The sequence below is a fragment of the Microcebus murinus genome, chromosome 3, assembly GCF_040939455.1.
Source record: "Microcebus murinus isolate Inina chromosome 3, M.murinus_Inina_mat1.0, whole genome shotgun sequence".
Classification (NCBI taxonomy): Eukaryota; Metazoa; Chordata; class Mammalia; order Primates; family Cheirogaleidae; genus Microcebus; species Microcebus murinus.
Window position 1 is genome coordinate 48,652,247 of NC_134106.1, and position 17,668 is coordinate 48,669,914.

At 38.4% G+C, this 17,668-nt stretch overlaps 1 long non-coding RNA gene across 1 annotated transcript in view; it reads left to right on the forward strand.

Moving 5' to 3' along the window:
• LOC105871469 (uncharacterized) overlaps window positions 1-10,825 on the forward strand; it is a 44,368-nt gene extending 33,543 nt beyond the window's left edge. The window contains exon 4 of the long non-coding RNA XR_012918564.1: window positions 1,341-10,825. This is a non-coding gene — a long non-coding RNA (uncharacterized LOC105871469). The remainder of the gene's footprint in view (window positions 1-1,340) is intronic.
• Window positions 10,826-17,668: the final 6,843 nt, after the last annotated feature.

Sequence of the window (17,668 nt, forward strand, 5' to 3'; positions counted from 1 at the left end):
ATTCCAGGGATGATCTTCATAATTAAGTGTTTACAAAGAAAGGTAGTAAGTATGTAAGGATCCATGGTCACATCAACTTTCTGAGCATTGGTAATTTTGGGTCTGATTCTTTTAGTTCATTGCCCCAGAGTGGCCATAAATATATTTGAGAGTCCCATGCACACACAAAGAATGCATTTGGCATAGTGAAATTTTGAAATTCCAAAGAGTATTGGATTTTATTTCTCACATATTATCCATCACTTGCTGAAGCTAGCTTGCTTCTGGTTCTTACAGTATCAAGAATAGTGAGAGGAACCACTATTCTGGTGATCTTGCACAAGTATTATCCATTGGATTGTGTGAATACACAACAAATTGGTGTCTGGGAATTGCAAACTAGTAAAAGTTGCTGTAAATACTGTAATGCTTTTTGGGTCCCCTAAAGAATTCTTTATAGCTGTCTCTGGCTCCAACCAAGTCTTCACTATTGAATCAATACATCAGATCAAGAATAAGTGGAGCCCCAAAGTCACACCATGCTATCAAAATAATTATCTATAATTAATATAATTATTGATCATGTAGTAGAAGTCACTGTCTAGATGATATAAGGTTTTTAGGATTTCATGGGAATGCTTTACAACTTAATTATGTTTCCCTGGGAGATTATAACATAATTCAATTTATTTTTCCCATGTGTTTCATCAATCATTATGTGAATAGAAGGAATATCAGAATGTCATTTCTGTGTCAATTCCTGCAGAATGTAGACAAGTCATTTCACTACTACAGAGCTGATTAGAAGAAAACAGGGTCTCTCCCATAGGGGAATGATGCCCTATGTCACTTGTAATGCTGGTGCCACATTCTGTTGATTTTGTAGTATGTGATGAGGCTAACTGCAAAAATCTGCAATGGCCCTGTCCCAGCTTTTATAGCAAATGAAACAGATGCCTGTGTAAAATTTCCTTCTTAGATATGTGAGAAGCTGTGTTCTTCTGTGGGTCTTGGTTTGCCTATTTAAGGAGGTGAGTGGTGGCTAAGTCCCCTTCCACCTGTAAAGCCCCATACTCTAGTTTTCCTTGTTCTTCTGCTCTTCAGTGTCTACACTGGTGCGTCTCAAAGTTAAACATACTTATGCATTACTGGGAATCTTGTTAAAATGTAGATTATGATGCAGTGGGTCCAGAGTGAGGCCTGGGCTCCTGTTTTCTAACAAGCTCGCAGGAGACGCTGAAGATGCTGGTCTGTGAGCCACATCTTTAGTAGCAAAGATCTAAATGGCATACAGAGGTGAGGGGGAAAAGATTAGTTCTTCCATCTCCCTGTGGTAACACATGCATTTGCTTCCCTCCCAGGGCTGTGGTTCTCGACTTTCTTCTGCAGAACACGGTAGCATGCTTCCTCTTTCCTGGCTTCAAGAAGACAGAGCGCATCCATACAGAGCACAATTCCCTTCTCCAAGAAGGAAACCATGGAGCTTATCGGGAAAGATCTGTGCCTCTATTGTCAGGCACCCTCAGCCTTGCTGAAACGTGAAATAAAGGAGGTGGAGTTTAATTTTAGGGTCTACAAATTTGTAATGCGTTCATCATTCCTGTTGCCATTTTACATGGCAGGCCGATGTTGTCAGGCATGTTTTGTGAAGAGAGCTGCATTTGAGTTCCGGTTTAACGAAGCACTCGCACCTTCATGCCCCTCCCCTAGCCTCCATGTATGGTGATGAGAAAGAGATGCCACTCGTGATAGAGGTTTTTGACAATGTGCATGTCGTTTGCTTTCCTTAGGGCCAGGCTACGTGGGGGAATTTTCCCAAACTGGACTGCAGGCCGGCTTCCCGGCAGAGGGCGCACCGCCCCAGTGCCATGGCCCCGGAGCAATTTTTCTCCTCTTCCAAGTTGACTTCTCTCCCCACTAGGCTAGTTACGGTCGCAGGAGGGATCAGATATGAGCTTTCAGGAGAGGAGGAGATGAAGACTATTTTAAGGGAGGAAAATCAAATCAAATCATTTCAGATCTGAATCAGTGACTTTTAAAATGAAAGGTCTACTTGGCTACTGTTAATGGGCAGCTTTTCATAATTCTCAGCTATTATAAGACTAACTTTCCTTTCTTAAAGCTTCTCTGAACCGTGCATCGTCCAGCATTTGTATCTTTCACTTTAATGAGCACTAAATAAGAATTATATAAAGAATTTTAATAATTCTCACTGGACAGTTAATTAAGCAGTGAGAAGTCTTTAGAACTGTTACTCTTTCTGCCTTTTACAGACAAGTGCTCCCACGGATTCCAAGGAAAGAGGTCGCATTTATTCACATATATATATAAAATGATGTGTGGGTTAGTAATTTTTCCCAGTAACAAATGACCTCCTTAACGAGCTGAAATAGTGAAATAAAAATCCACCTTTTTGTGGCCCACTTTCCCTGAACTCTGCTCTCGACTTTCCTCAAACTTCTTTGCACAGGAAATGAATTCCCTGTAACTTTGGGGGGGAGCTTGAATATGTTGATCTAAAGTTCTCCAAATTTTTTGTTCCTCTGTAAATCATACAGGCATGACCCAGCCCAGTTATTCATCTCAAATTCTTTTCTTTTCTTTCCTTCTTTTTTTTTTTTTAACCAGCTTCTGTTTTTCCTCATTTTTGATAGATCCTACCACAAACTTCAGGGAGAGTAAGTGCAGACGACCATAACACTATTCTCACATAGAGGGTATTTTATTAAGTCCAGCAGTTAAAAATGTACAAAGTTCCTTGTAATAATCCATTCATTCTGTTCTCGCCTGATTCTTGGAGTAAGCCTGCACAATTATTCAAATCCCAGCTTTTAGCTACAGCATACACCTCGCCATGGGGCTATGCCTCTGTAATCTTGCTTTGGTCTTGCATGTCAAATGGAATTAACTCCCATAAGAAATGTGTGCGAAGACAACCCAAAGTGTCTAATCCTGCTGCTGTCTTAAATTTCTGAAACTCTGAGCTGTCATCTTTTTCTATTGCTTTGTTGAAGTTCTCACTTATGCTTCAGTCCATCCAAAGCTGAAGTTTAGGAAAATTTGCATTTTTATATATTTTTTCAGTTATGCTCTCCCTTGGCCTTTTCACATGTTCTCTTTGTAGAAGGATTTTTTTTTTCTTCCTTCAAATTCCAAGACCATTTTATACACAGTGGAATTTCAACGAGAGGTGAATTCACTTTTTTTTATGGCAATATACAAGTTGATACACAGACAACACTAGTTGAAGATTCACAATCCAAATCCAAACAGATATGTGAGGGTGTGTGTGTGTGTGTGTGTGAGAGAGAGAGAGAGAGAGAGAGAGAGAGAGAGAGAGAGAGAGAGAGAGAGAAGGAAAGAATGTGTCTCTGAATATTGTATGAGAGAGAAGAAATAATGATGTCATTATTACTATACCTTAACCATTCAACCTAGCTAATCACAAAAGCTAATTCTGTCTCAATTGAATCTCAAACTGCATCATCTCCCTCATGAATAAAATGCTTCGTTAAATGAGCCTGGTTAGTCTACTTATATGTTGTATTAAGAGTAGATTAGTTTGATGAGTAATTTTATACTTTCTTTCTTCTCTAGGGGGCATACTGTTTAAAAATCTTGAATACTGTCATGGTCCTCTTCCTTCTCCACCATATCCTGAATTCCACGTAATCACCTCCTGCAAATTTGTAGTATGCATGAAGAACCTAGGAGAATACTCAGTATTCAGAATGCCAAACAAACACTTCATAAATATTTGTTGAATTCCTGTGAATCAAAGAAGCTTATTAGCTTTTAGCTACAGTACACACCTTGCCTCTTTCTTTCTGAGTGACTTACCCTGTTGCTTGATTTACAAATTGTATCATTCCATCTGGAAATAAAAGCTACCCAGATTTTAGCGAAAACTTACCACACAGCCTATGTGTTCAGTGTGAAAATTACACGTGGTACATATTTTTAAATCACCAGTTATTCAGCACCGTGGGTTTCTTGAGGTGTCTTGACTAAGTGAGGTGTGGAAGGGTAAAACTGTAACTCAGTGTAGTGGATATTTAATAAGTGGTAAACCGCAGCATTCTCCATCTGAAAGTTAATTAAGGCCACTAGCTGACCAGGCTTGTGCAAAAAACATGTTCATGGTTTAGCCATGGAAACAGTCACAACAATGCTCAGCTAAAAATAATGGCCTTAAGAGATATTTCACTGATCATTCCTGAATGCTTAATTGTTGTTTTTCTTTAAATAAGGAGTTGTTACATTTTTGAGTAAATACCCAGTAGCATCAGCTCCTTTTTAGACTTTAAAGTTTCTTTTTTTTTTTTTTTTTAATGACTGGACAGTAGATACTAAATGAAGAGTGATGTGAGGGGATAGCAACATGACCAAGTTTTAGGTTTAATGCTAGATGCAAGAATGTCTCATAAGATAATCATCCCTTATGCTCTCTTGAATCTCTTTCCCTAGTTAATAATGGCCTTTATTATGTGATATAACTAGCTTTTGGCACAAAAGGAAGTTAACCCTCTAGCATCTATTAGCTTATTTTGTCCAAATTAGGTTTGAGTTTGTTGAAGAGCCCTTCTCTAGTGACAGACGATAGCATACGAAATTATGTTTCTGTGTGCTCGTTGTTTCTTCATGATGAGAGTACTGCAATAAGACAATATACTTTACTGTACAATATATTACTTTGGCTAATAGGATTGAAAAAGCACATTAAATGTAAATGTCCTTTCAGCATCTTGATGGTGAAGCTAGATCGTCTTATCAAATATCTTAATGCTATACTAGGATCCAGCAATATTTAGTGTTGCTGAAATAGGTGATGGCAAAGGATCGGGCAAGTGGACGTAGGCATAACCAAGGTAAAGAGGTAGCAAGGAGGCCACAGGGAGTCGGGAGCATTGTTAGGCTGGCTGATTGCAAATTGTTTATAATGGAACAAGAAGAAATCTGTTTGAAATCACTCTCAGTAGTGGGCACACTGTAATCTTGGTCCATGATCCTTTCGTTTAATTTTAAACTATTTTACTAACATTGGAGTATATTGAGACCAGGTATTACAAGAATTTGTCTCCTACCCTCCCATCCATTCACACTCCAGTAAGTCTGTAAGAACATCTCTGGAAGACTTTAGAGCTCAAATGACACTTCATCCTTGGCAGGACTTGGTAGAGGAAAAATGGTGCAATGGGACAAATATTCTCAGCACCTGCCAAGACCTATAGCTCATATCGTGCACATGCCACCATTTAACCAAATAGAGATCGTATCAGTCCGAGAGCTGTAGGAATTCAAGTCTAGATTTAGAACATTTTCCTGCTTAACCTAGCCACATCTGCAGTTGAATATTTTAGACAAAATTGATCTGGAGCTGTTACCTCTACAAATTCTCACTTGTGGCTCTTTTTAGCCTAAGACTAGATGACAACCATTGATCTCTGCCAGTACTAGTTGAGTTTTTCGGGCTCCATTTTTCTCATTGGCTACTTTAAATGAATAACATTTTTGCTGGTTTGTTCCTCCTCCTTCCCACTCTCCTTTCATTTTCGTTATTTGTTCTAATTTAATTTGAAATGCCCAGCATCTGACTGTAATCAGGTAAGGGGCCTCAGGAGACTTCCAGCAAGAGCAGGTCTCCTGAAAAGGGTCTTTTGGACACAACAGAATGAGCCTTTATTTATTATCTCAGGGATAACAAAACGGGGAGCGGGCAGGACTGCTCGGCAGCCGTCCTTTCAAGCAGCAGCTAACTTGGTGGAACACCCCGTCCCTGGGGTGTGAACAGACCGCCCCTTGGCTCAAAGTCATCCTTCTGTCCCTGGCTGCTGGCTCTCTGGGCCAACACAAACAGGAATAATAAAGCACGCAGTGAAAGTGTCAACAGAAACCCCTTCTCTAGGAGCCTTGATTTTGGAAGTGGACTGGATGTGCAGTCCATACAAAGGCTTGGCAAGGTTCCATTGGCCATGGCCACACACCTAACATTGCGACTTCTACCCAGAAGGTGGGACATGTGGCTTATTAGGCACACGTGGTTTAGTTGCTCTGTGAGTCTCCAGAGAAGGGCCTCAGTGGCCCCAGTGAAGGTTGATGGGGAGGAATAAACTCTAGACTTTGCGAAGGATCACCTGGGTTTAAAGTTTTAGCTGTATAACCTGAGAAAATCACTCTCTCTAACCCTTAGTTTCTCCACTGATAAACTGGGGATAACAATTTTCCTTTTCTGGTTGTGGTGATCAAATAAAATACAGAGATGTGTTATCATTGAGAAAAAAATCAAAATGTTTAGGCCAAGATGTGTAGAGCCAATGAAACCGTAGATGTGAAAGTGCTTGAGAAATGTGGAAATATTGTAGAAATAAATATTATTATCATTATTAGCATTGCTATTATCTTTAAGGTACTAAGTCATTTTTCTCCCTCACAGAAAAAAGATAGTGCTTCTTATCCCTAAATTCAAGCCTGGATCTATCACATCCGTAGGTCCTTCTAGTGCCTTGTGGAGGAGAGAGCTCATGTGTGTCCCTTTACTTTGGAGAAATGTTTCAGAACAGCTCAGAGACCACATAAGCAGCGTCCCAGGGTCCTGCATGCTGAATATATTCCAGATATGTAAGTATTTTGGGTATTTAATGTTCACATGTTGTGAGTTTCCAGGGAGCATTGAGAAAAAGTCAAAAGATCATGCTAGTGTGTGGTTCAGTTCCTACAAGAGAAGCAAGATGAAGTGGGCTGCTGAGAGCTCTAACCTGACACCATAACGAGCGTCCAGCTTTAGGAGTTTTTCAGAATGTGGAGACATTAGTTTTTCTGCAGTTAGTACTCAAGTGAATTTTTGGTTAATGCAGGTGCTTCAGCCTGCCACATACATCCGCCTAGGAAATTACGTATGAGCGAAGAAAGACAACGAGACTCTTTAGGAATTACAAAATCGAGGTAAAGCAGTGGAGGGATGAGAAGGAATAAAACCCATAGCCTGGGCATGTTTGTCTCTTTATCCCCAGAACTTAACGCAGGGCCTGGCTAACTGTGGAATGTTACATGGTTGAAAAGAATTATGGAAGACTGTGACTGACTAAGTTTAGATATTTGTCCCCTCCAAATCTCATGCTGAAATTTGATCCCCGTTGTTGGAGTGGGGGGCCCAATAGTGGGAGGTGTTTGGGTTACGCGGGCAGATCCCTCATGAATGGCTTAGCGCCATCCTGCCAGTAATGAGTTACATTCTCACTCTGTTAGTTCCCAGGAGATCTGATTGTTGAAAAGAGCTTTGCACCTCCTCTTCTCTCTCGTGTTCCTTCTCTTGCCTTGTGGCACGACTGCTCCATGACTGGAAGCTCCCTGAAGCCCTCATCAGAAGCAGATGATGGTGTCACGCTTCTTATATAGACTGCAGAACCGTGAGTCAAATAAACCTTTCTTTATAAATTACCCAGCCTCAGCTATTTCCTTTATAGCAACACAAATGGCCTAACACAGTGACCACATCATCTATTTTTTAAGTGACACTTTGCTCCTATACAGAACCTATCATAGCTCTGTGTACAAAGTGAACACACAACCCTTTGTAGTACCCAAAGGAACTTGCCAGAATATGTGACACTCATAAAATAAAGCGGGAAGGCTTTGGAAGGGTTGACAACGTCTAGATGATGGGCAGAAAATAATGGGGCATGTTTCTGGCAGCCTGTGGAGTAACCAAAACATTGAACCTCTTTCCAATGTAGGGGAAGGACTGGCAGGGGCCTGAAGCCCCCAAATCAACTTAGTTGCCTGACATATGGGGATGTTTTCCACCTGCTTTTGTAACACACATCCACAAACTTCTGTGTGTGTAAGGAGCAGTTGGGGGAGCTGGGGGTGACAGGGGAGTGGAGAAGCAGAAAGTAGGAGTTACTTGAGCTGTGTGAGCCTCTGTGTTCTCATCTGTAAAATGGGCTAGTGCTCCATGTGTCCCAGAGCTTAGGGAATAAATGGGATAATGTAGGTTAAGCATCATCCCAGGGTCTGGCTCAGAGGAAGTGCTCAAAAAAAAATAATAATTTTTATTAGGAGGAGGCACATAACTCTTGTCTTTGGAAAGAAGCCTTCTTTCTTCTGCCTCTTCTTTCAGGCCTTGAGGCACCTCTGTAGTAATTGGCTGCTAGGACTTGGCATCTGTCTATAAAGAAATAGTTCTTGTAAGAGGGCTCTGAGGTGGTGGCGTGAGGCATTTATTAGTGATCTAAGGCAACATAAGTTGCCTCTGGTGCTTATTGACTGTTTCTAGCTGGAGGCATAGAAATACACAGGCACTAAAGGGAGACTTACTGTTGGTTGCTACTCTCTGCACCAGCAGGGACTTGGCAAGCTCTTGGAGGACATAGTGTCTTGCATCAATCAACAGTGACCCCTCTGGCTGAATATGTACAGGCGTAAAGAGGCTCCTAAATTAGCCTCTGTTCTCCTTAGCTGGATGGATGGAAGATGAAATGCAGTCCCTGGAGTAGGAGGAAATGTGTGTGGTGGAGGATTGAGCTATACTCTGGAAATCCAAGCCGACCCCTCCTGCCCAAAACAAATGTGAAATTTCTTCATTTTTCTATGGTCCTTTTAAAGTATATATATATTTAATTATTTAATTAAATAATTAAAGTATATATATTTCTACATTGTAGGAGATAAGAAAGGGAATGGAAGAGATGGGGAGAGAAGAGAATGGTCAGAGAAGAATAATACTGGAACTACTTGTTTGATGAATGGATTAAAACGGAGCAGGGGTGGGTCAGGACTAACTCCGGCATTTTTCCAAAGTGTGTTGATGAGATAGACTTATGCTCTGAGCAGAGGTATGAGGTGTGGTATTAGGCCAACTGATCAATTTTTAATGCCATCCAGAAAAATTTCATATTCTTCTGAAAAATATCAATGAATATTAATTTACCTAAGAATGCTAACGATCTGGCTGAGCTCCATAACATTCTAGGAATCATATAAAAGATGCCCTTCCAGGATATGATAATAGCATCCTAGAAATAATGCTTTTGTTTTCGAAAAATATTAGCATATATCCATGGATTCTTCTACTCCCATTGCCCTAGTAGTAATTTCTTCTTTGGTGGAAAAAGAAAGAGAAGGACTCTATGGATAAAAGCATGCTCTTGTGCTCACATTTTCTAGCTTTTCTATATGGTCCAAATGGAAATCATTTTAATGCCTGTTTTAGAGCCATCAGTATGCAAAAACCCTGGTGAGAAAATAGTAAATCCATGAACTCAACATTGTTTCCATGTTGAGAAATTTCCTTTGCTTGTTTTCTATAAGGCGTAAGACCATTTCATTGAATCCTACTCCAGACAGGTACGTTACATAACCACAACCAGGCTGGGGGGTCTTCCCGGGGCTGACGGAGCCAGAAGTACGGACAACTCAATACGAACCTGACCCTGTTGCTGCCCAAGTGAATCCTGAGGGCTTGGTACACATCTGTTCATGCACAAATAGGTCATCGCCACACACGCTTGGACTGTGAAGTGCTACGAGAAGTGTTTCTTTCTCAGAGTAACCAGGCCGTTTCAGCATTTTCGTACTTGGGGGACAGGGTGTGAACGTCAGGTGGTGGTCTGGATATAGTTGAGGACTCACATCTTCGTAATAATAATGATTAGCATTTATGGGACACTTAGCATCAGGTACTGTTGTATACAGTTAACATATTAACACATTTAAAACTCTCAAGAACCCTATAAAATAGGTTCTTCTATAATCCTCACTTTAGGATGATGAATTTAAGGCAAAGAGGGGTCAGATGCTTTTCTCAAGACCATAGAAGTAGTAAGTGGGAGAGCTGGGATTTGAACCCAAGCTGTCTGACTCCAGAGTACATGCTTTTAATCTTTATCACTTACTTGCCTGACCTAGGCATATGCTGGGGAGACTGGAAGGTAAATATGGACCCTTTGCCTATAGATTATATCTCTTTTAACTTGGCAGGGAAAGGGAGGGCTTCTAAGGAGATCTAAATTTATAGAGCAGTCTTAGAATGTTTCCATCTTCTATGATCTCTACATCTTCTCCCTCAAACACACACGCAAAAGAGCAAAATTCCCAAACCAACTCTAGAGATAATTTACAGGTTTAAAGAAGCTTTCCTAATTAGGACCTACTTTTAGGACTGCTCTTACAATATAGGTATAGGAGGTGGCCTCAGGGTTCACACCCAGAATAAGACCAATAGTTCTGAGGGAAGACTTGTTGAAGGAGGTCTATTGCTCTTAGCAACAACAAAAGGGAGAAAAATGTTAGTCTAAAGGGGTGTACCATGTTCCTAAAGCGTGGGATTAAATTTGTAATGTCATGAGCATTCAGGGGCTGTCACATGATGACTCCATTTGCTTCTGTTTGTGAATTCATTCAGAAAGGATTTTTGATATTTCTGTTAGGAGAAGATCATTCCCCCTGGTTCTCTTTCCTCCCCTCTTCCCTCACCCCTTTCCTTTCCCACCACCAACACCACCATGCATTTTTAAAGTCCTTTAAAGTTTTCGAAGTGCTTTCATATACATACTTTATTCTTTATGTCAGGTCAGGGCAAAATTTTATTGCATTTGGCCAAAGGCCATTTTGAAATTTTGAGAGAAAAAAAGAGAAGTGATGTGATCTTTGAAATAAAGGGATTAAAACAGAGCAAAGTTAAAAAGGATTTATGAATAAAAAAGAGTTTATATATATATATTAAAAAAATAAATTTTAGTTGAACTAGAAAAGGACTGACTGACCAAATACTTTACATGTTTTTTAAAACAGTTGGGGTCAAGACCAAAACAACTGGAAGATATAAACAAATTATTTAAAAATAGCATTTGTCCATCTTTGATTTTAAGATGCTAATGCATGATTATTGCAGAAAAATTGAAGGATATGAAAAGTGAAAATTCAAAAATATGAACATCCATAATCTCACTATGCAGAAGAAAACCATGATTGTTTAAAGTTACAAACCTCTAATCGTGTGTTAAACACACACAATGGAGTTGTACATTTCTTCATGCGACAGATATGCAGAAAATAAATGCTGCCTTGTAATTTCTAGAAACTCCAACCTGGCTCATACACTACCACCTCACTAAATGGTGAAAACAACTTACTGTCCTTTGGCAATACTTCAGCCTCTTCTGGTTTGTAAGTATCCTTTCACTTTAACATTTAGTCTGTTCAAAGTTATGATGGTTTATAAAGCCATCATCTTTCAAAGACTTAGTCTCTTTAGGAAAATGCTTAGTCTTTCAGATTTATTCCACTAACTCCAATTTTTTCTTCCTCGAAACAATGCCCTGGCATCTGAGAGATATGGCTACAGCTAACACAGACTTAGAGTGGATTACAAGACTGAAAACGCCCACACTCTGTGATGACTAATACCAAACAAGCTCCCTTCCTCCTGACTTGCGTGGCCTGCTCCAGGGGGCACGGTTTGTTGAATGAAGATGGCAGACTTAGGCTTCACAGTTGTGTGGGCACAACCTGCCCAGCCCTAACCCACATCCGTTGCTTGCTCTGTCTCCATGGGATGCTTGGGTCTGTGTCCTATTTCTGGCTCTGGGGGTCTCCAAAACAAGAGCTCCCATCTGCCCAGTGCTCTCTGCCCCACAGGCGTCAACAGTGGGTTTGCTCTGGGACTGGCTTGCCCATTGCTGGGTCAGTACTCTCAGATAATCTCCAGACGCCTCTGACGCATCTCAGTCTTTGCATCTCAGTGATTTGTGTCTCTGCCATATAGTAGCAGATAGTCCTAGAAACTCCTCCCAGAGTGTCTGGGAAGAGACACCTGCTGTTTGCCACTTTGCCCTTGCCAGGCCCAATAACTCAGCCCCTTCTGAGTCCTCTGTTTGAGGGGCATAAAGAAATTTCTGGGTCTTGCCCATACCACATGGCAAATGAGATTGGCTTACAGAATACAAATAACACGCCTTCCTCTGACTAAGTAAGTGTCATCACTGGGTTCCTTTTATGTGGCATCACCCATTACATATCTAAATGATGCCATTTCAGCTTCTGCCTGCATTAGAACTCTTAAATTAGTGGAGGGTCAAAGGAACAATGGAACAGGTTATAAGAAACTTTTCTAAAATATATAGTGTGCATTTTGTGTCTTGTCCCAAGTTGACACATTTTCTTCTTGAGGAACTTTAGCCTCTGTACCCCTTGAGTCCAGACAAACTTTCAAGAGAATCCTCTGAGTCAGTGATTTTGGCTTTTGCTAAGTTTAGATTTGTTATCTAGAACATCTTTTGGTAAAAAGCAACAGCAAGATATACAGAACCAATTTTAGCGATGACTTATATAAGTTGATTGAAAGTTTGCATTGCCACCCAAATTCTCATTTATTTTTTAAAATAATTAGTTCTTTTTTTATTATTCTTACAGAGAAGACTGAACAGTAGCCTTTTGAAATCTATGCAAAGTGAAAAACATCAGAACCTTCAACATTGAGAAGATAAGAGGTTTTCCTCCAGTTAATTAAAGGAATAAGAATTATGAACTTTATACCCATTTAATTATGTCATTACGGTAAGAGTTGGCTAGCAAGGATGGGGCTTGGGGTGTGGGAAAGACTGCCATGGGCCACTCTGTAGATTAAGTTTGACCTTTCAGGGTTCTGCCAATACTTACACAGTGACTCTGCATTTTTTGAAAGACTGCAACTGGATTGACTCATTTCTTATACAAATATTTAACAGTTTAGTTAAAATGACATCAATACATATTTTTCTAATGGAATTTTAATTTTTTCTTGTTAGAAGTGCTAAACATGGACAGGTTGACTCTGAATGTGAAAAGCCAAGAAGGAAAGTTCTCCCGATATGGTTAGCAGCATGGATAGGCATGCCTCTGGACACGATGTCAATTAGCCTCTCTCTATCTTAGTTTCTCATGTGTTAAGTGGAAAAAAATAGCAACACCTTTCCAATACTAATCCTAGCTATAATTTATAGACTTATTTATTTAGTCCTGTGTGCTAAGGCCTTTATTGTCTTTCACTTAATTCCCACAACAAACTTATGAAGTAGGTTTTATTGTACCTGTTGTAGTAGTGATGCAAACTGAGCCTCAGAGATGTTAACTAACCTGCCCTAGGTCATACAACTGAGTGGGATCCCAATCCAGGCATTTATGACTACAAGACCATCCCCTTATATGCTCTGGTCAGTTACCTCTCCTTCCTATCCTACTAAATTTGTTAGAAAGATCAAATATAACCATGTATGTAACAATATAAGCCATTTTTGACCAGGCACATTCTCTTCAAGGTATTTTTCCCTCCCTATTTATTTTCAGTAACATTTTGGTTTTTCAAACTATTGACAATATATAAAGGAATACAATAGAAAATATTAATTATGAAATGTGTCAATGATAAATTTTTTTTTAAATAAAGAAGTGAATATAATCATGGCATCTATCTATTTGCACCTTTATTTGATTTGCCTTTGGTTTCTGCCAGAAGAATCATAAAATTATTTATAGTTTGTTTATTAGAATTTGTGGTTAGGAGGGAATTATCTATGATTTTTTATGATTTATATCTCAGCTAATAAAGAAATGTGGCACAATTCCTGTTAAGGTGTCCCTTGAAAGAAAAATTGTCTGGCAGATTATATGCTTTCCTACTAAAATTGTCCTCTTCATAAGAGACATATACATATATGAGAAACAAGTTCTTTGTAAGGAATATTAGAATAAGATTTATTTTTAGAAAACTGCATCTGCATAGCCCTCCTGGATAGTGGGATGAGCAATTGGAGTGGAATAATAAAGAGAGAAGGATGAATTTAACCTAAGAAGCAAAAGATATCTGCAAAGAAAACTATAAAAATTGAGAAAGACATTAAAGAGAATACATCAAAAACAACAACAACAAAAAAATGGAAAGACATCCCATATTCCTGGGTTAGAAGAATTAATATTGTTAAAATGACCATACTATCCAAGCAATCTACAGATTCAATGCAATCGCTATCAAAATACCAATGACATTCTTCACAGGAAAAAAAAAAAAAAAACAATCTTAAAGTTCATATTAAACCACAAAAGTTCTTGATAGCCAAAGTGATCCTCAAGCAAAAAGAACAAACCTGGAGGCATTATACTACCTGATTTCAAAATATATTTACCAAGCCATAAAAGTCAAAATCTCATGAAACTGGCATAAAAGCAGACATATAGACTAGTGGAACAGAATAGGGAACCCAGAAAAAAAGATCCATGCATTTACAGCCAACTTATTTTCAACAATGGTACCAAGAACATACACTGGGGAATGGACAGTCTTTAATAAATGGTGCTGAAAAAACTGGACAATTATATACAGAAGAATGAAACTAGACCCTTATTTCTCACCATACACAAAAATCAATTCAAAATAGATTAAAGACTTAAATGTAAGACCTGAAACTATGAAAATACAGGAGGAAACATTGGGCAATCTGGGCAAAGATTTTTCGGGTAAGATCTCAAAAGCACAGGCCACAAAAGCAAAAAATAAATGAGATTACATCAAGCTAAAAGCCTTTTGCACAGCAAAAGAAACTATTAACAAAGTGAAGAGACAACTTATAGAATGGGAGAAAATATTTGCAAAATATCCATACAACAAGGAATTACTAACCAGAATATATAAGGAACTCAAACAACTCAATAGCAAATAAACCAAATAATCAAGTTAAAAATGGCAAAAGTTCTGAAATAGGTCTTTTTCAAAAGAATGTGTACAAATGTCCAACAGGTATATGACAAAATGTTCAATATCACTAATCATCAGGGAAATACAAATCAAAGCCACACTGAGATATAATCTCATCCAAGTTAAAATGGCTATTATCAGAAAGATAGAAAATAGCATATGCCAAAGAAATCCTAAGCAAAAGGAACAAATCTGGAGGCATCATATTACCAGACTGAAAATTATACTATTAAGCTATAGTAACTAAAATAGCATTGTATTGGTACAAAAATAGAGACATAGACCAATGGAACAGAATAGAGAACCCAGATATAAAACCATCCACCTATAGTCAACTGATACATAAAGAAACAGGCAAAACTAATGCTAGGGAAATGAAGCTCCATTAAATAAATGGTGCTGGAAAAAGTGAATAGCTACATGCAGAAAAATGAAACAGGACCCCTATCTCTTACCACTCACAAAAATTATTCAAGATAGATAAAAGATTTAAATATAGGGCATGGAAACATAAGAATTCTAGAGGAAAATGTAGGAAAATCTCTTCTAGATATTGGCCCAGGCAAAGAATTTATGACTATGACCCCAGTGGCAATTATAGTAACAACAAAAATAAATAAATGTAGCTTTATTAAACTAAAAAGCTTTTGCACCATTAAGGAAATAATCAACAGAGCAAATAGACAACCTACAGAATGAGAGAAAATATTTGTAAGCTATACATCTGATAAAAGGCTAATATCCAGAATCTACAGAGAACTCAATCAAATCAGCAAGAAAAAAACCCAAACAACCCCATTAAAAGTGGGCAAAACACATGAACAGAAGCTTTTGTAAAGAAGACAGATGTATGGCCAGCAAACATGAAAAAATGCTCAATATCACCAATCATCAGGGAAATGCACATTAAAATGACAATGAGATATCAACTTACCCCTCTTAGAATGCCTTTCATTAAAAGTCTAAAAACAAAATATTTTGGTATGGATGCAGAGAACATGGAATGCTTATACACTGTTGGTGGGACTGCAAATCAGTACAACCTCTATGGAAAACAGTATGGAGATCCCACAAAGAACTAAAAGTAGACCCACCATTTGATCCAGCAATCCCACTATGGGGTATCATGAATTGAGTGGATTAATAAAATGCAGTATATGTATGCCATGGTGTACTACTCAGCTGTAAAAAAGGATAAATTAATGCCTTTTGCAACTATTTATATGGAACTGGAGACCATTATCCTAAGTGAAATATCACAAGAATGGAAAAACAAACACCACATGTACTCACTATTAAATTGGAACTAACCAATGAGGACACATGTGCACAAAGGAATGTAAAACTTAGTGGAAATCAAGCAGGGGAGAGGAGGGGAAAAAACCTACCTAATGGGTACAGTGAACACTATTTGGGTAATGGGCACACTTATAGCTATGATTCAAGCATTACAAAAGTGATCCATGTAACCAAAAATATTTGTACCCCCTTAATATTTTGAAATAATAATATAATAGTGGAAAAAAGAGAAAACATATGCTGGTAAAGGTACAGAGAAAAGAGAATACTTGTTCTCTATTGGTGGGAACGTAAATTCATATAGCCCCTATGGAAAACATGGAGATTTCTCAAAAACCTAAAAATCGAACTACTATATGATCCAGCAATCCCACTTCTGGGTATATATTCAAAAGAAAGGAAATCAATATATCAAAGAGATATCTGCACTTCCATGTTTATTGCACCACTTTCACAATATCCGGATATGGAATTAGCCTAAGTGTCCATCAACAATGAATGGGTAAAGAAAATGTGGCATATATACACAATGGAATACTATTCAGCCATAAAAAGAATGAACTCCTATTATTTGCGGCAACATGGATGGAACAGGAGGACATTATGTTAAGTGAAATAAGCCAGACAAATACTGCATGTCTCACTCACACTTGGAAACTAAAGAAATGGATCTCATGGATGTAGAGGGTGGAAAATGGGTGACGGTTACCAGAGACTGGGAAGGGGAGGAGAAAGGGCAGGATGAAGAGAGTTTTATTAATGAGTACAAAAATACAGTTAGAAAGAATAAGTTCTAGTGTTCAATTGCACAGTAGGACAACTGCAGAAAACATAATTTATTGTATATTTCCAAATGGCTAGAAGAGAAGCTTTGGACTATTCCTAACACAAAGAAATCACACTTGTTTGAGGTGGTAGATATCATGATTACACTGTTTCAATCATTATACATTATATGCATGTGACAAAATATCACATGTATCCCATAAATATGTCCAACTATTATGTGTCAATAAAAAAAGAGAGAAGAGAAAATAAATATCATTAAAAGACTAACATTATATATTATTGGCACAATTCAGTTTTGACATACATGGAAGATTAAAAAAAATAGAAAGCAGACATAAAATAAACACTTTTCAGGATTTACATTTAATTCACAAATTTAATTAGCCAAGCATTTTCCAGCTCTCTTTAAAAATGCCCTCTACTAAGTCAGAAAACTTTTAAATTGACCATGTAAACTCTTGAACTCTTGGCCTTCAGGTGCCTTATCTTAGCTCATCCATCAACCCATAAGAATTTTTTTTTTTTAGTTTCTATAAAGTGCTCCAGGCTCTGATGATCCTTTATCCTTTCACACCCTCACTATGTCAGACCAAATTCCATCCTGTTTTCTTTTTTATTATACAATTTGGTCTGTCTTGTTTTTATTTTCCAGACTCTCTTCACTTGCTTTTGCTTTTTAATCTCTCTTTACAGACTTCAAGTGCCTTTCAAAAAACAAACAAACAAACAAAAAACCCAGGCACTTACCTTCAACAAGTGGACAAGTGGACGAGCTGCTTCAATCAGGATTCTGCTTTTCTCTCCTTCCCAGAATAATTGCTGTTTAGTGGTTCCTTGCCATTTCATCACTTTTCTTGAGACTGTGATAAGGTA